Here is a 20,333-nt window from a genome sequence, read left to right as displayed (position 1 = left end):
TAAAATGTACAAAATGTCTCATAATTCTGGGACATTATTTTTACTGCACAGGCAACGCACACCCGTGCAGAACCCGTGCGACACCCGTGCAACGCCTGTGCAAAGTTGACATAACCCCTCCTAGTTGTTTTTCACCATTTTATTATCATATGATCGATGAGCGCGCGCTCGCACACACACAGATATATACACACACACACACACATTTAGAGAAATTTATTGAGAAAAATTTACATGATTAATTTGATTTATTCCTAAGTGTATTTCATATATATTATAATTCCAACAATATGAATAATAACTAAGAAAATTATATTTAAAAAAATGCAAATTTTAATTTTTGTATTAGTAAATTTAAATTCTAATTAGATGCATTTCCTTAATGATTGTATATTACGTCATATATGCAGATAATATATATATATATATATATATATATATATATATATATATATATATATATATATATGAAAATTCTATAATATAATTTTCGTAATTATAATATATATTGATGGATTTATAATTAAAATAATCACATTTAAAAATTAACAAAATTAGCATTTTAATTTTGTATTATTAATATAGTGCATAAATATAAGTATGTATTTTTAAAAAAACAAATTCTAAATAGTTATGAACACACGTCTTGTTAATTTTATAATTTAATTTCCTTAAGTATATTTCATATTTTATTACTTATAATTAATGAAATGGATTTACAAATTAAAATAATTTAATACAATCCTTAACTATATTACATATTTAGGCATATTACTGAATTTTTACTTAAGGGTATGAGTTTAGACAATTTTAAAATAGATTTTCCTAATGAGTAAGCACTGTAGAATTTTTTTTTTTTTTTTTTTTTTTGTGAACTTGGCTCGTGAACAACGGGAAAATGTGTTACCACACTCTTATGGAACTAACAATATAATAATTATGTTATTAACTTAAATAAATTTATTTTGAGCTTGTAATATTGAAATAATCCATACTATATTAGATTTGAAAATTTTTATAATTTATCATATTTTATAAAATTTGTTTACACCATTTGTAGTACAAATTTTTTAAATGAATGCAATAATATTTAAAATTGTCATTAGTCGAATGCTGAAATCATAATAATAATAATAATATATTTTACCTTTTTTACATTTTTAAACTTTGAAAATCAGCATCACATGGATAAATTTATATATAGTAGTAATAATTTCGAAACTATTTTTAAAAGTTAGATGAAGTAAAAAAAAAATGACATGTAACCATGGTTTAATAGGTATGTATTATAGTTAAAAAGTATAAAAGAATAATGTATGCACTTTTATAACAATTTTGATGGTATGTACATCAAAGATAATTGCAAGTTTTTTTATGTTGTTTTTTATAAAGCAATTTTTTAATGTTGTTAATCAAATACAATTGCATCCAACCTTCATTAGAAAATTAATAACATAACATCTAAAAATATTTTAATAAAATATTAATGTGCATAATGATCTTTAATCTTTTTTTTTTTTTTGTGCTTCGAAAAAACCCCATAGGGAGACTATCTCACTATTTGGACATAAGCACCATGCTCATCAGCATGAAGAAGATCCAGCAAAGCCCTTGACAAAAATAAATAAAATGATATTATAAAAATGATAAATAAATATTTAAATACATAAAGCTAAGAAATGAATAACTACCACTATTTGTAAAATAATATTCAGGTTGTTGCTCATTGATTCTACTCTGTTAGAAAAAAAAAATCTTTTGACTCATAATTATCACTCTAAAATTTATTAATAAATCTAAAATATTTAATTTGATATAGTTAAATAAGATATTTTAACCAACATTGCAGAATAAAATTTAGTGTGCCAAATATTCATTCACATTAATAACGATTCAATATTGATATTAATATTTATTAATAAGACAATTACAATTTATTTTACGATATTATTTATTTATTAATAAGACCATTACAATTTATTTTGGATTACAAAAACTATTCCAACACGAGTGACATGCTTACTATTTTAAATTAACACTCAAATAACGCTTTTTTAAAGAAACCAATATAATACCACAATTAGTTCATTATAGTTATTTTAGAACTTTATTTTTTTAGTTCATTGCTAATAAACTTTAGTCATTACAAACGTTCTATAACTTAATGAATATTAGTGTGAAAAACTAAACCTTTTTTTTTTTGAAAAACAAAGTTCTAATTTCTTTTATGACAACATGTATATATTTAACTTTCTAATCTTATAATAATTTAGGACAAAAAAATATATGTATGTATATATACAAAGCTTACCAAATAAAGTCATTACATGTATACATAAATTAGTAATAACTTGCCAAAGACCTTGTGGTTTAGTGGCACCCGGTGTCCCGGGTTACACTCTCACATGGATGATGGGACTGGGTTCGAGTCTCAAAGGAGTCAATTGTTGACTTTTTGTGCTTCAGTAGGTTGAGAAAGTAGCTAAAAAAAAATTGTAATTGTAGACACCGAAAATTTGAACCGACAAATGGACCGATTAAATTATTATTGGGCTCGATTCTTGAGATTGATTATTGGGCCAATTTAATTAATTGGGTCATGATAATTAAATTAATTTAATTAGCCCAATTAAATTTGATGTTGGGTTATTGAATTAATTGATTAATGGGCCAAGCCCGATTCATATTTGAATTTAATAATAATTATAATTATAATTCAAATATAATTTTATTATACTTGAATTTAATAATTATAATTAATTTGAATTTGAATTAGATGATAGAGTTTTGAACTTGGACTTGATTGTGGCAATGTTCATTCCCTTAATTAATTAATTAATTAAGTTAAGGAGTTTGTTGAGGGATAGTGGTTACACACCCTACTATAAATAGAGCCCTCATTTCCCATTTGAAACACACCTTGAAGATTGAAGACTTGAGAGCATTGAAGGCATTGAAGGCATTCTGAAGCAGTTAGAGGCTTGAAGTATTTTGACGGTTCTAGTTGAGTATCCCGCCCTTGAATCCCGGAAGGCCACGCCACTTGAATCCCGGAAAGCTACGCCACTTGAATCCCGGAAGTTACGTCAATTGAATTCCGGAGGCTACGCTGTTTGAATCCCGGAGGCTACGCCACTCGAAACCCGGAGGCATTTCAGTAGAACACGTTAGTGAAGAATCAGAGGACTATACAGAGATTTTGTACCTGCAACTTCAATTACACACACTGTAACCCGATATTGTGAATATATACAATTTCGAATTTTTTGTGTTTACAGATTTTGGCACGCCCAGTGGGACAACTCTGCCTCTCATCTCTTCACTTCCAAGCTATACAAAGAATCCAAATGGCATCAAGAAAGACTTACGCTCAAGCTACCGGCTCTAAGGCATCTTCTGTGGCCGGCTCCGTCGCGCAAGGTGCACTGACTCGGAGTCGAGTGAGGGACCTAGGGGTGGAGTTGACCGAGACCCGAAACATTGCTCGCAACGTCGTCCGAAGGCTTGGAGGCGTCTCCGTCGACTCAAAGAAAGCTACATATGATAGAGGTTCATCCTCAACAACAAAGACCGTTGGTAGCAAGAATCCTATTCCCTCAAATGAAGCTACTCGAAGCGAAAGTCCTTCCCTAACTCCCTCAAGTACAACTACCAGTAGCAAGGGCCCTGTGAGTCCTACTCCATCAGGTGAGCCCCTTAGCAGCGGAAGCTCATCTCCCATATCTCATCCATCGCCGATGTGGAAACCAGCCTCGGAGTGGACCCACGTCTACACAGTCATGCCCGCTATGGCAACAAACGCAACTTCAGTGGAGGAACAACTAGCAAACATCACCAAAGCTCTGGAGGGAATAAGCGGGCTTCTTCACAGTCAAGAAAGGAGGCTTAATGATCTGAGTGAAAAGGTTGAAAGCGGAAGGAACGGCGAAACAAGTCGAGCTTCCGAGAAACGACCTCAAACCCAAGAAGAGGCTATTGACGTCGAGTCGCCACGTCATCAAAGCAGGCACATGGAAGAGACTACCTCTCGCCCGCATCCCGCTGAAAGGAGTGTTCAAGTTTCTGGGGGCATGATACACGTCGACCAGCTGAATGACTATATCATGGGAGCAATCAAAGGGAGACTCGAGGGAGGACAACCTTCATACACTTACTCTAAGCCTTACACCCAAAGGATTGAAGAAATGAAGATGCCGCTGGGCTACCAACCTCCCAAGTTTCAACAGTTCGATGGAAAAGGCAACCCGAGACAGCACATCGCCCACTTTGTGGAAACTTGCAACGATGCTGGAACATATGGAGATTTCCTCGTCAAGCAGTTTGTTCGCTCTTTGAAGGGCACCGCCTTTGACTGGTACATTGACTTGGAGCATGGCTGCATCGACAGCTGGAGTGACATGGAGCGTGAGTTCTTAACTCGTTTCTATAGCACAAGAAGAACTGTTAGCTTCTTGGAGCTCACCACCGCTCGCCAATGGAAGGATGAACGCGCAGGCGCTTACATTGAGAGGTGGAGGGAATTGTGCCTCAACTGCAAGGAAAAGATATCACAAAGTTCAGCAATTGAGATGTGTATCCAAGGCATGCACTTCGAGCTATCATACATCCTGCAAGGTATCAAGCCCAGGACATTTGAGGAATTATCCAGCCGTGCTCACGACATGGAGTTGAGCATTGAGAACAACGGAGGGCTTAATATGTCGAGTATGCCTAGCTCCTCTAAAGCACCTGCAAGGCAAGAAGTCAAGAAAGGGGGCAAACCCTTCCCAAAGCAAGAAAAGAAGGAAGTTATGAACGTGAAAACATCACCAGTGCGGGTTTTCACCAAAGTGACTGAGAAGCCTAGGCCTAGGTCATTCTTTGGGCCATCAAGGGGAACTAGAATTATTGAAGAGATGCAGTAGAAACAGTATCCGTTCTTGGACTCTGACATTTCGCCCATGTTTGATGAGTTATTAAAACTCAAGTTGATTGAATTGCCCGAGATGAAGCGCCCCGAAGAAGCTGCCAGGGTGGATGACCCCAAATATTGCAAGTATCATCGCCTCCTCGGACACCCGATCGAAAAATGCTTTGTTTTTAAAGATAAAGTAATGGCGCTGGCTCGCGATGGAAAGATTGAACTTACTGATGCGACTGCAAGCTCTAACCAAATCTCATGTGGGATGTTCGCACCATTACTCGAGGAGGATGGTGAGAATGATGGGAGCAAGCAATGCAAACGCCCGCTTCCCTTCATTGTGAAATATACTAGGGGGCAACACTCAAAGCCGCTGCAGGTTGATTCGGTTTACGAGAGGGATTGGGTACTCGTTACCCGCAGAAAGCAAAGGAATGATGTTGGGCTTGTTAGGCCATTGAAGAGAATGACGAAGCGATGGATTAAGAAAAGGCCAGCAAGAGACCTCGTTTCTGACGTGAAGAAGAAGGGGCATCCCAACAAGCCGCGAACACCGGTTACCCTGGCTCAATACATGCCAAAGGTGCTTCATCAACATGAGACAGATATTCTTGGGGCTGGCTTGAATACTAAGGAAAAATATGTTGAAGTTGAAGAATGTTCATTCCCTGTGGTCGAAGGAAGCGACGAGATTTAGGTCCACAAGGCTACGTCTTTCGCCACCGAGATAACTTTCAAAGATGAAGATCTATTACTGGGTGGAACCCCTCACAATCGCCCATTGTTCGTTGAAGGTTATGCTCGCGAACAAAAGATTAAAAGAATTTTGATTGATCAAGGATCGTCCGTGAATATTCTATCACTCCGAGCTGTGAAAGAACTTGGTATTTCAACTGATGAACTCTCGCAAAGCCGCTTGATGATTCAAGGATTTAATCAAGGCGGGCAAAGAGCCCTGGGTATTATTAGACTCGATCTTAGGATCGGATCTTTGAGTTCAAGTACTTTGTGTTATGTGATAGATGCAAGAACATCCTACAATCTGTTGTTGGGTCGACCTTGGATACATGAAAATGGAGTAGTTCCTTCATCATGGCACCAATGCTTAATGTTTGAGAAAGGCGGTGTGATAGAGAAGGTCGTCGCCGATGAAATCCCATTCACAAGAATTGTGACCAAAGTAATTAGACCAAAGTCATTGTGACCAGGAACTTGTTTTCCCATTGACAAGAATTGAACCATTAAAAGCTACACCGGTCAACTCGTTGGAAGATCAAGTGCGGGTGGGAACAAGTCAGACATTGCCCGAGAAACGCACAGATGGTTTTGACCCCAATGCCTATAAACTCCTGTTTAAAGCAGGCTTCGACCCCAAGGAACCGCAGAAATTGGGTAGGCTCATTCCAGAAGCCGGTGGTAGAGGCAAGTCAAACCAGCAGGACCCACATGCACGCAAAGGATTAGGCTATGTCCCTCCCAAACCTGTGCGAATTTTTATAAACAGAGCTACAAGCAATTGTATATCTACAGATGAAGGTGAGTGTGATCCACAATTCACTCCTACCAATGGTAAAAGGAAGTCAGTCTTCAAGAGAATGGGGAAGATAGAGTCTCAGCGCTCAGTCTTTGATAGATTGGGGTCAAACCCTCAAGCCCCCAAAAGAAAGTCAATCCATGATCGACTTGGAGTTGTCCAAGATGTGAAAAACAACGCAAGTCATCCTGTTGAAGCGGAACCTTCTAAAAGGCTTCGAAGCACGATTCCTTCTCGTATGAGACGAGAAACAGATATTCATGTTTCATGCGGAGAAATGCTTAAAGTCCAACCTAGGACCATTGTACACACTCGTGTACAGAAAGGGGAGAATGAGGAAAGCATTGGCTCAAGTGATGATGTAGCACCACCTCAAGGCGAGGAGGCGTCGTCTTTCCACATCACTCTATGTGATGAGATCCCGATTGAGGGAGAAGACGCAGAAGAGGCACCCCACGAGCTAGAGAAAGGGGTACGAGCTACAATAGACGAGTTAAAGGAGGTTGATCTAGGAACTCCTGAGAATCCTCGGCCTATCTTCATTAGTACACTTCTTTCTGATGAAGATGAAGAAATATATGTCGAATTACTAAAAGAGTACATTGATGTCTTCGCATGGACGTACAAGGAAATGCCAGGGTTAGACCCAAAGGTGGCAGTACACCGCCTGGCAGTGAAAAAGGCATGCCGTCCAGTCAAGCAAGCTCAACGGCGCTTTCGACCTGAACTTATTCCCTCAATTGAAGGAGAAGTCAACAAACTCATAGAGGCCGGATTTATTCGCGAAGTGAAATATCCAACTTGGATATCCAGCATTGTGCCCGTGCGCAAGAAGAACGGCCAAATTCGCGTATGTGTAGACTTTCGGGACCTTAATGTTGCATGCCCAAAAGATGACTTTCCACTTCCCATCACAGAATTGATGATAGATGCTGTAACTGGGCATGAGATCATGTCATTCATGGATGGCTCCTCTGGTTACAATCAGATTCGCATGGCGCCGGAAGATGAGGAGTTGACAGCGTTCCGAACGCCTAAAGGAATCTATTGCTACAAAGTGATGCCCTTTGGTTTGAAAAATGCAGGTGCTACATACCAAAGGGCTATGCAGAGAATATTTGATGACATGCTTCACAAAATGGTGGAATGCTACGTCGATGACTTGGTTGTGAAGTCAAAACTTCGCACAGATCACTTGGGACATTTAAGAAAAGTCTTCGACCGCTTGCGAAAGTTTCAACTTAAGATGAATCCCTTGAAATGTGCTTTTGGGGTTGCTGCTGGGAAGTTTCTTGGGTTCACTGTTCGACATAGGGGCATCGAGATCGAACAAGCTAAGATCGATGCTATAATGAAGATGCCCGAACCACGAAACCTTCATGAGCTTAAGAGCTTACAAGGGAAGTTAGCATACATTCGAAGGTTTATATCAAACCTGGCAGGAAGATGTCAACCCTTCAGTCGGCTAATGAAGAAGGGCACCCCGTTCGTATGGGACGAGGCGTGCAAGAATGCGTTTGAAAGTATCAAGTCATACTTGATGAAGCCGCCCGTGTTGACTGCTCCTATTCACGGTCGCCCACTGATCCTTTATATCTCTGCCCAAGAAAGCTCTGTGGGTGCCTTGCTTGCTCAAGAAAATGACAACGGGAAAGAGAATGCCCTCTACTATCTCAGTAGAATGATGACCCCAAATGAGTTAAAATACTCTCCAATTGAGAAGCTATGTTTGGCACTCGTGTTCGCCATTAAAAAGCTTAAGCACTACTTTGAAGCTCACATCATTCAACTTGTGTCGAAAGCGAACCCGGTAAAGTTTGTTATGGCAAAGGTCGTTCTCTCTGACCGCCTGGCAAGGTGGTATTTATTGTTTCAGCAGTTTGAAATCGTCTATGTGCCACAAAAGTCTGTCAAGGGGCAAGCTTTAGCCGATTTCTTAGCAGATCACCCAATACCAGCTGAATGGGAATTATCTGATGACCTACCTGATGAGGATGTGCTTATCATCGAAGTCCTACCCCCATGGAAGATGTATTTTGATGGAGCTGCGCATAGAGGAGGGGCAGGAGCTGGAGTTGTGTTCATCACCCCGGAAGGTGAAGTGTTGCCATATTCATTCACCTTGACAGAGCCGTGTTCAAACAATGTTGCTGAGTATCAAGCATTGATACTGGGACTAGAGATAGCAGTTGACATGAAGCAGCTGAGAATTAACATCTATGGAGATTCAAAGTTGGTCGTCAACCAAGTGATGGATCTGTACGAAGTGAGGAAAGCAGAGTTAATCCCGTACAACAACTACGCAAAGATACTCATACAATGGTTGGGGGACGTCACGATTGAACGTGTACCAAGGAAAGAGAACAAGCAAGCTGACGCCTTAGCCGCATTGGCTTCAACTATTGCTCATCCTACAGCTCGAGTACAAGTATGTCAAAAGTGGGTAGTTCCACCTATCTTCAACGAAGATGGCTCAGTCGATGAAACTGTTGAACTCCCTACTGCTTCCGTTTACGACATTGGCCAAGATGACTGGAGGCAGCCGTTGATTGACTACTTCACTGATGGGAAGTTACCAGAAGATCCTCGCAAGAGGGTGGATATAAAGCGCCGAGCTCCTCGTTTCATCCACTATAATGAGACGTTGTATCGTCGTTCATTTGATGGAGTCTGGCTCCGATGTCTAGGAGAAGAAGAGGCATTACAAGCCATGCAAGAAGCTCATTTTGGGGTGTGTGGTGCACATCAGTCTGGCCCTAAGTTGCATTTCCACATTAAACGAATGGGTTATTATTGGCCTACAATGGTAAAGGATTGCATAGATTACGCTCGAAGGTGCCAAGCTTGTCAAGTTCATGCAAACTTTATCCATCAGCCACCAGAGCCTTTACACCCAACAGTCGCATCATGGCTGTTTGATGCTTGGGGACTTGATGTGGTTGGCCCAATTACGCCCAAGTCATCTGCAGGGCATACATACATATTGGCCGCCACCGACTACTTTTCAAAGTGGGCAGAAGCCGTGGCATTAAAAGAAGTAAAGAAGGAAAATGTGGCAGACTTCCTCCGTGTTCATATCATCTATTGGTTCGGCATCCCACGATATATCTTGACTGATAATGGGAAACCCTTTGACCATAAATTGATGGACAAGATCTGCAAGCTGTTCGACTTTCAGCAGCGGAACTCATCAGCATAGTACGCAGCTGCGAATGGACTTGTGGAAGCTTTTAACAAGACCCTATGCAATCTATTGAAAAAAGTGGTCTCAAAATCGAAACGTGATTGGCATGACAGAATGGAAGAAGCATTATGGGCATATAGAACCACATACCGCACACCTACTCAGAGCACTCCGTATCCTCTGGTGTATGGTGTGGAAGCAGTCTTGCCTCTAGAGCGCCAAATACCTTCTTTAAGGTTGGCCATACAAGAGGATCTCACTGATGAGGAAAATGCCAAGTTACGCTTGGCTGAGCTAGAAGCCTTGGATGAAAAACGGCTGCAAGCTCAACAGAGCTTGGAATGCTATCAAGCTCGTATGTCAAGAGCCTTTAACAGAAGGGTGAGGACCCGTTCCTTTCAAATTGGTGACAAAGTACTAGCTGTTCGAAGACCAATCATTGTGACACGAAAAACCGGCCACAAGTTCACTCCAAAATGGGATGGCCCCTATGTGGTTCAAGAAGTATACACCGGTGGGGCTTACAAGTTGGTTAGTGAAGATGGTTTGAAGGTTGGTCCAATCAATGGAAGATTCCTAAAGCTCTACTACCCTTAAACTTAGGGTATCAACACAAGTCATAAACGCTCCTGGCCCGCATGAGTTAAAACTGCGAACGGTTTAAAAAAAAAAAAATCATTTGAACTACGTTTGACTTGATCTCCTTCGCAAGAGTACGTAGGCAGCTTAGAAACACTTTCTCTTCTAAGTTCAGTCATAATTAAAATAAATCCTTTTATGTCAAGACCGTTCGAAACAACTTAGATTCATTGAAGTTTAGTCATTTCATTGTATGTTGTGATTTAAAGTAGATTCTCTCGTTAGTTGATTTCGAAGTGACTCATTTGGGGTTTATTCAAGCTTGTGAAAAGAAAAGAAAGTATATTGAACTTAACTCATGTCGAAGTCTCGTTTCAAAAGAAAAGAACTCATACAAAGTCGAAATGAAAAAAGCATAAACTAAAAGAGTACGATATCTAAACATCAAAGATCTACACTATTCGAAAATTCATCAAATCTGCTTTGTCTGCTTCTAGATCTTTCTCCGCTAAGGAAAGCTTATCTTCATCTTCACTTGTCAACATGGGAGTCGCCTGAATGCGTTTCACTGTTTCTTCGGCAGAAGTCACAACCTCTTGTGATGTGTCAAGCAGTCCTTGAGCCTCAGTCACAAGTTCTTGGAGCTTTGGCCGCAGTCCTTGAGCCTCAGTCACAAGTTCTTGGAGCTTTGGCCTTTGTCCTTGAGCCTCAGTCACAAGTTCTTGGAGCTTTGGCCTTTCGTCATGGATCCTGGTCAACTCCTCCCTTGAATCCTTTATGGTTCTCTCAGCCTCATTTATGGTTTTCTCTGCTTCCTTTATAGCTTCTTCTAGGAGGGTCACTCGTCCGTCAGAATCCTCAAGGATCTTTTGCTTCTCCGATAGAAGGATTTGAGTTTCAAAGAGCTTTTGTTGAGCATCCTTAAGAGCACTTCGCGCCGAACATAACTCCGCAACTTGAGTTTCAACTGGCATCGCTTCTGAGTGCTGGGACCGTATCTTATCATAATACTCAGCCTTCTTAAAGAAAACATCCACCCTGTTTTCTAATGATGACAGGTCTACCGCGTTATGTTTCATAAGTTGGATTTGTCTCTCAACACTTCCTTTGAAAGAAGAAACACTTTCAGCCAGAGTTTCCTTTAGGTTCTTGCAGATATCATTCCAAACGCCTGCGATCATGGCCATATACTTTGACATGAAGGAATCTGCAATAGGAAGAATAGAGACATGAGACGGTTCCGGTCGTGCTCCTTTGTGAGGTGGGTTTGAGGGCAACGGTGATTGCTGAGATGCTGCCACTTGATTAAGGGATTCAGAACTGTCGCTATGTTCCGCCTCGCCTATAGAAGAATGTTGATTCGACGACCGGGCGTCATTGCTGACATGTAACCCAGCAGAACCCTATAAAAGGAATACGTATATCAATAAGACTAAGATTTTGAATCATGGTGAAAGGGAAAAATTTAGGAAAGTTTCCTAACCTCGTTCGACGGTCTTCTGTTTCGTTTAAAATTGCGATCACTATCAACATCCTCGTCCGAGCTTCGGTGCCTCACTTGCTCCTCCCTCCTCTTTTAGGTTGTATGTTCTGGTACTTGATCGTGGGAGGCATCCTGTACTGGTGCTTTGCCTTTTCTCAAAGTATCCAGTTGATCCCTTTGTTCTTGAGTTATTCCCTCTCTAACGGTTANCGAAAGAAAAACAAAACAGAAAAGAAAGTGAAAAGAAAGAAAAACAAAACAGAAAAAGGAAAGTAAAAGAAAAAAAAAAAAGAGAAAAGTTAGATCTTTAGAAATATTAATTAGCTAGATTTTTCTTTATTTATTTTGGTTAGTGAGAATATGTATGAACTGTATAGTGCAAAGGATAGTGACAGGTGGGGCCCAAGGGGATTAAATATCCATTTCATTCCCCATAAAAGCAGCAGCAACATCATTGTGTTAGGGATGCTATCACGTGAGGACTGAAGGCCTTGAACTTTGTAAACAAGCCAAGTATATCAAGTAACAAGCAGCCTTTGATTCAGACTTTGGCTTTCAGTTTTACGCGAGTTTTCTCCTATAAAAAAACCAACTTTGACAGCGAGGAGCGAACTCCAAAAGTCTTAGCGGCTTCGGCGACAGAAGCTAAAGCGATTCCAGGCGACGGGGCTAAGCTGCGCCAAGGTCCATTCTTCCTTCTTCGATCTGCGAGGTGGAGATGGTGAAGACGGTGGTGCTAAGGTTTGGGGTCTACAAAGTACTGGGCGGTCTCCGGTGAAAACAACGACGCAACAACTCCGACGGGAGGCTGAACAGAGCGAATGATCATTCTTTCTTCTCCAATCTGCGAGATAGGGACGGTAATGCACGCGATCGACGACAGTCTACTACTAACGAAGTAGTGGTGTTGGCGATTGAGTAGCGGTTTCCGGCGACCCCTCCGATGAGAAATTTTGTCGACAACGGAAATCCGTCTACTCCGAGTAGAAACCCACTCTCGGGCGGTATCATTAACACTGCGCTCCGGTGGTTGTTCTACTCGGTAGACTTCCCGTTGCTCTTCGTTGTAGTAACTTGACGGCAGAAGAGGAAGCCGTTGGCGGTCCCAGAGTAAAAGCTCCGTCAGCAACGAAGTCTGTGTACCCCAGGTAGAAACTCACTCTTCGGCAGTATCAGTGATACCACGCTCCGGTGATTGTCCTACCCGGGCAGATTTTCGATTGCTCTTCTTTATTGGGTTTGTGAATTCCATGGCTTCTTGATTTCTTGTTGTTTCTTGAATGCTCTTCCCACTTTGTAAATGAAGATGCATACGGGAAGATAAAAAAAAAATAATAAAAAGAAAGAATAAAGAATTTACCTGATTGAAAAGGCAAACTGCAAATCAATTCTCCTTAATATGCTGCGTCGAGCTTGGCGATGATTGATGAAGCTGATGGGTTTTGGCTCTATTTATAGGTGATTTTCAGAGTGTTTAAGTCCTACATGGGGTCAAGAGTTTGAGTTTAATTGGGATTCTGAATATTATCGCTGATAACTACAATAGAGGAGATAAACGTGGTCGTTGTTGAGTTTAGATATAATTTTAAAATCCTAATATATCAGTCCTGAATTGTTTAAGGCTTTACTGGTCCATATTGGAACTCTAATGGGATTACGTGTAAAACGAGGGAGTTGGAATCTTGATTCAGTTATTAATGTTGAAGAGGGGTTCAGTTGTTATTGGGCTTTGGATTGGCCTGGTCTTATTTGGAGTTGGTATGGATTGTAGCTCAAAATGTTGGGTTCACAAAATGTTCAAGCACCTAGTTGGGCTCATGGAAGTAAAATGTATTGTGCCGATTTAGCCATTGATTTTCGGTTCATGACAAGTACATAATTGGGCTCATGGAGTTTAGATGCACTTTGAAGAATTTAAGAGACTGTTATTAAATTTCGAGATTTCTCGCTCCAAGCACGTCAAGCGGCATGTCACGACAAGTCTCGAGGGGGCAATTTGTAGACACCGAAAATTTGAACCGACAAATGGACCGATTAAATTATTATTGGGCTCGATTCTTGAGATTGATTATTGGGCCAATTTAATTAATTGGGTCATGATAATTAAATTAATTTAATTAGCCCAATTAAATTTGATGTTGGGTTATTGAATTAATTGATTAATGGGCCAAGCCCGATTCATATTTGAATTTAATAATAATTATAATTATAATTCAAATATAATTTTATTATATTTGAATTTAATAATTATAATTAATTTGAATTTGAATTAGATGATAGAGTTTTGAACTTGGACTTGATTGTGGCAATGTTCATTCCCTTAATTAATTAATTAATTAATTAATTAATTAAGTTAAGGAGTTTGTTGAGGGATAGTGGTTACACACCCCACTATAAATAGAGCCCTCATTTCCCATTTGAAACACACCTTGAAGATTGAAGACTTGAGAGCATTGAAGGCATTGAAGGCATTCTGAAGCAGTTAGAGGCTTGAAGTATTTTGACGGTTCTAGTTGAGTATCCCGCCCTTGAATCCCGGAAGGCCACGCCACTTGAATCCCGGAAAGCTACGCCACTTGAATCCCGGAAGTTACGTCAATTGAATTCCGGAGGCTACGCTGTTTGAATCCCGGAGGCTACGCCACTCGAAACCCGGAGGCACTTCAGTAGAACACGTTAGTGAAGAATCAGAGGACTATACAGAGATTTTGTACCTGCAACTTCAATTTCGAATTTTTTGTGTTTACAGTAATGACTTTATTTGGTAAGCTTTATATATATACATGTATCAAACTTAAATATGATTTAATTTGGTTAAGTATTGTAATTTGCTTTATATATATACATGTATCAAACTTAAATATGATTTAATTTTGTTAAGTATTGTAATTTTATGTTGATTGATTTCAAATTTCAAACTAATTTTTTTTGTCTACCATGAGTGGGAAAATGACACTTCTGTTTTAATATATATATATAGAATGCTCGAACCTACAACCGAGTGTCACTACACCACAAGGTCTTGACTGGTATCTACACATCTACCTCTAGAATCTTAATATATTATTATTTAAACGAATGGTTCATATTGATGGATCTCAGCGCTGCACTATGGTCACCCATCCCATGACTGCCGGAAGTCAAGGATCTCAGCGCTGCACTATGGTCACCCATCCCATGACTGCCGGAAGTCAAGCACGCTTAACCACAGAGTTCTTTGGCTATCTGGTTGCCATATCCTACTTAAAATCAATTGGTGATAGGTAGGTGGACATTAACCATTTAACCACATCCCTCCATGGTAAGCCACAGCGCCACGTCTCGAATCGAGCAGGGGCTGAACTCGACCAACCCTGCCGACGCCCAACACATATTATTTTGATTTTAGTAATTTTTTTTTAATTTTCCTTCTTTACCCTCTATTATATTATTTTCTTCCTTTAAATAACCACATATTCGTTAATATAAACTTAAGTAAGTACTCATTCTATTACTCTTATTAAATTAAAAATAAATTAGTAGCTACAACAAAAAAATTAATACATATGCATTTCTTTAATTTAGAATTCGATGTTTACCATGCCTTTATTCAAAACAAAATATATTCATTATCAAAAAATTAAAAAAGAGATAATTTCAGTAGTCATATTGTCTTTTTTCTACAATAAAAATTATTCATTATCAAAACAAATTAAAAGACATAAAATTTCATTAGTTATATTGTCTTTATTTTCTGCATTAAAAATTATTCATTATCAAAAAAAAATTAAAAAGTGATATAATTTCATTCGTTATATTGTCTTTATTTTCTACAGTGCAAAAAATCATTACCTTCAAATTTATTAATTAATTATATTCATTACATTATTCATTGTCTTATTTTTACACTATCTTGTAATTAAATAATTCGTATCAATGTTATAATACAAAATAACGTTATATATTTATTTACCAAGTATTATATTAATTTAAAAATAATAATAATTTGAAGTCAATCATATTAACTACTTGGGGAGGATTTGTTGACAAAGAAGACATTCAAATAACCCAATAAATTGAAGCGAGAAACTACCCCGTAATATTTTTTGGACTACATCATATTTGTTCACTTTAAAGGTAAATCGTATTTCTTTATTAATATGATTTAAAATGCATAAATTTTTATTACCAAAAGTACTATTTATTTATACTATAATTTTTAGACTAAGTAATTAGACTATCGTTTTTACAAAATTGCAAACATTTATTTTAGTGACAATTATAACAAACTTCTCATATATTATCTTGCATTTATATACTTTGAATTACCATTGAATAAACAAATTCAATATTTAATTACATATGCATGAACATCTCCTATATAATCTTATATTGATATACATTGAAATACTTATTTAAAAATAAACATTGAGCATTATCATATTCATGCCGTGCGCGTGAAAAAACTAATTCTATAATATAATTGGTAATATTATTGTTTTCAAATTTTATTTATTTTTACAATTTAGTATTTTGCAATATTTAATTTAGTCAAGTTTTACTATATAAAATTACTAAAAGTAAAATATTTTTCTTCAACTTTCCCGTTCAAACTTTTTCTTAACATTAATTTTTTTTTTTTTGAAAACCTAATAATAATAAAAAAATCAAAAATGTAATCACACAAAACGGCTCTATGAAGGAATGAAAAATCCATTCATAGGTTCCTATATAATGCGAAATTGAATCGATTTCGGTTCAATCATAGCATCGCCGGTCACTACTACAATATGCTATTGGCGACGTGGATTTTCTTAACATTAATTAATTGGTAACAAAATTAATTGGTAACAAAATGTTATCTGGAAATTAACTAACATCTATTGAATTGTTACCACAAATTAAATTCAATATGTAATTAAAATGTAAAAATGGTTACCAAATCTGCCAAATGAATTGTGAAAATAATGGAATCAATTTTGCGGGCGTAATATTTAGTAATATTCCTTGAAAATTTTCTTTTAAATACTGAATTTACATTTTTCCATTCTAAGTATTCTATCATTATCAAAAGTATTCTATAATCAGAAGGATCTGTAACCAAATTTCCATTTTAATTCAGTATTACATTTGAGCATATAAGTATAACATTTGTTCATATAAGTAACAAAAAATTTATTCCTGATTAGTATTACATTTTAGCATATAAGTATGACATTTGTTCATATAAGTATTACACTTGCATCTTGACCCGACCCGTCTCATGGTGAGACGGTCTCACACAAGTTTTTGCCTTAATAATATTATAATTCATTGATTATCTATACTATTAATAAAAGTAAAATCTTGCTCTTCAACTTTCTCACCCAAACTTTTTCTTAATATTAATTAATTGGTAACAAAATTAATAAAGCTTAATTGGTAACAAAATGTTATATGGAAATTAACTAATATCTATTGTATTGTTACCACAAATTAAATTCAATATGTAATTAAAATGGACGTATTCAAAAAAAAAAAAAAAAAGGACAAATGGTTACCAAATCTGCCAAATGAATTGGATGTGAAAATAATGGAATCAATTTTGTGTAATAATTGGTAATATTCCTTAGAAATATCTATACTATATATAAAAGTAAAATCCTCCTATTTCATTTCCCGCCCAAACTTTTGTAGTCAACTAATTAAATATTTATTGGTCAAATAATTAATAAAGTTTATTTGGTAAGAAAATGTAAAATAAAAATTAACTAATATCTATCAATTGGTAATATTGTTTCTATATTCATGTATTAACGTAATAACATAATATCATGTAGAAAAGACATTAGTTAGGTAATAACATAATAAAATAATTGGTAATATTATGTATGTTGTTCTATAATATAATTGGTAATATTATTATTTTCAAATTTAGCGTATTTTTACAATTTAGTATTTTGTAATATTTAATTTAGTCAAGTTTTACTATATAAAATTTAAATATTTATAAACTATATCAAAAATATTATTAGATAATAAAAATTTAAATTTAAAAGTTATAGAAAATATTAAAGAAAATAAACAAATTAAAGTTATGTTAAATACGGTAAGAATATATTTACTAAATATTATTAATGTTGGTTTTACGGCTATGTGACAACCGTTTCGACTGGCCAATACTACCGTAGAACTTAGTGAACAATTAAACTTGTATTTAAAATTGGACCCTTAACAATGTGACCGTAAGGAGGTATTTATACAGGAATAATGAGCATAGCTACATAAGGAAATAAGAATGAATCTTAACAAATATAAATTTAGGAAAGTAATTTGGGCTGCTCGATCGCCATAGAAGTTATTTTGAAATACTTATTTAAAAATAAACATTGAGCATTATCCTATTCACGCAATGCGCGTGGAAAAACTAGTTCTATAATATAATTGGTAATATTATTGTTTTCAAATTTTACGCATTTTTACAATTTTGTATTTTGCAATATTTAGTTTAGTCAAGTTTTACTATATAAAATTAATAAAAGTAAAATATTTTTCTTCAACTTTCTCGCCCAAACTTTTTCTTAACATTAATTAATAGGTAACAAAATTAATAAAGCTTAAATGGTAACAAAATGCTATATGGAAATTAACTAATATCTATTGAATTGATACCACAAATTAAATTCAATATTTAAATTAAAATGGAAAATAGTTACCAAATCTGTCAAATGAATTGTGAAAATAATGGAATCAATTTTGCGTAATAATTAGTAATATTCCTTGAAAATTCTCTGTTAAATACTGAATTTACATTTTTCCATTCTAAGTATTCTATCATAGTATCATTATCAAAAGTATTCTATAATTAGAAGGATTTGGTAACCAATTTTCTATTATAATTATACATTGAATTTCAATTTTTCCATTTTAATTACATATTTGTTAAGATTCCTTTTGATTTCCATTCTTTAATAATTCAAATACTTATCTATATTTACCATTTTCCTTATATATGGTAGAAAACAAGAATGGAAATCAAAACCATTTGTATGCTTATTATATTTTAAGTCATTATTCAATTCTATACGTCAGGGGATCACAAACTATTATAAGTAATTGATATATATATATATATACACACACACACACTAGGGGATCACGACCGAAACTTTTGTAGTCAACTAATTAAATATTTTATTGGTCAAATAATTAATAAAGTTTATTTAGTAAGAAAATGTAAAATGGAAATTAACTAATATCTATCAATTGGTAATATTGTTTCTATATTAATGTATTAACGTAATAACATAATATCATGTAGAAAAGACATTAATTAGGTAATAACATAATAGCATAATTGGTAATATTTTGTATGTTATTCTATAATATAATTGGTAATATTATTATTTTCAAATTTAGCGTATTTTTACAATTTAGTATTTTGTAATATTTAATTTAGTCAAGTTTTACTATATAAAATTTAAATAGTTATAAACTACATCAAAAATATTATTAGATATAAAATTTTAAATTTAAAAGTTATAGAAAATAAACAAATTAAAGTTATGTCTTTTTTTTTTTAATACTATTAACTCTGTTACAATGTAGTATCTGTTCATACATACTTTTCTCAACCTACTGAAGCACAAAGAGTCAAGTGACCTCTCACTTGGGAGGGTCATGGCTATGCCTCTTGACCACAAGGTCTTTGGCAATTAAAGTTATATTAAATACAGTAAGAATATAACCCAGCGGGGTAGCTCAAGTGGCAAGTGAGCTCTCTTTGTGGGGAGGAATTTCGAGAGAACCCGGGTTGAACTCCCACAAGTGATGATTCCCCATGGGCCAGCTCCGGACCGTAAATTTACCAAAAAAAAATACAGTAAGAATATATTTACTAAATATTATTAATGTTGGTTTTACGGCTACGTGACAACCGTTTCGGTTGGCAAATACTACCGTAGAACTTAGAGAACAATTAAACTTGTATTCAAAAGGAAATAAAAAGGAATCTTAACAAATATAAATTTAAGAAAGTAATTTGGGCTGCTCGATCGCCATAGAAGTTACCAAATTCTAAAATAAGAAAGATTCCCCGAATCTCGCCAAAGATACTGAATTCTGCACAATCACCGCCTCTTGAGCGCACCCAATCGGGCACCACATCCCGACTACCTGCGCAGACTGGACCACGCAAGTCATACAACCCGGGCCATATATCCCAACAGACTGGTCAGTCAGCGGACTCCAGATACCGATCTTCTCGGGTCGGGTACCCCAGTCAGGGTATCCATCACTAGTTCCTCGCTTTCTCGAGCTCTTGAGAGACAACGACTCAGGAAAGTAATCTTTCAAGTGAGTTCCTCCAGGCGCACTGCTTACAAGCAGGCAATTAGTCACCTTGCCAATCTTACAGTGTAGCCAAACACAACATCGCCTCCCGATCAGGCTATAATTTGGTAGATACATCCTCCTAACAGGTTGCGTTTCCCAACTGGTTCTACAACGATCACCATAAATGCAATGTAATCATTGTGTCTCCTTGATTCTCGTCGGTTACCTTTTCGAGACAATAACCGTCTCGTCTGCCAGCCGTTACAACCGGTTCCCCAACCGTCTAATCCGATACACATGTTGCAATCTAAGCGTCCAACCATCTTTATAAATACCCTTCGCCTTCCCCCCCCCCCCCCCC

At 36.5% G+C, this 20,333-nt stretch overlaps 1 non-coding gene across 1 annotated transcript; it reads right to left on the bottom strand.

Moving 5' to 3' along the window:
* Nucleotides 1-16,330: 16,330 nt before the first annotated feature.
* On the bottom strand, nt 16,331-16,479 carry LOC116021344. Its single transcript, XR_004099006.1, has one exon. It is a non-coding gene; the product is annotated as a small nucleolar RNA snoR2/U65 (small nucleolar RNA).
* Nucleotides 16,480-20,333: the final 3,854 nt, after the last annotated feature.

This window comes from Ipomoea triloba, chromosome 5 (genome assembly GCF_003576645.1).
Source record: "Ipomoea triloba cultivar NCNSP0323 chromosome 5, ASM357664v1".
Lineage (NCBI taxonomy): Eukaryota > Viridiplantae > Streptophyta > Magnoliopsida > Solanales > Convolvulaceae > Ipomoea > Ipomoea triloba.
This window is presented reverse-complemented; position numbering and strand designations above follow the sequence as displayed.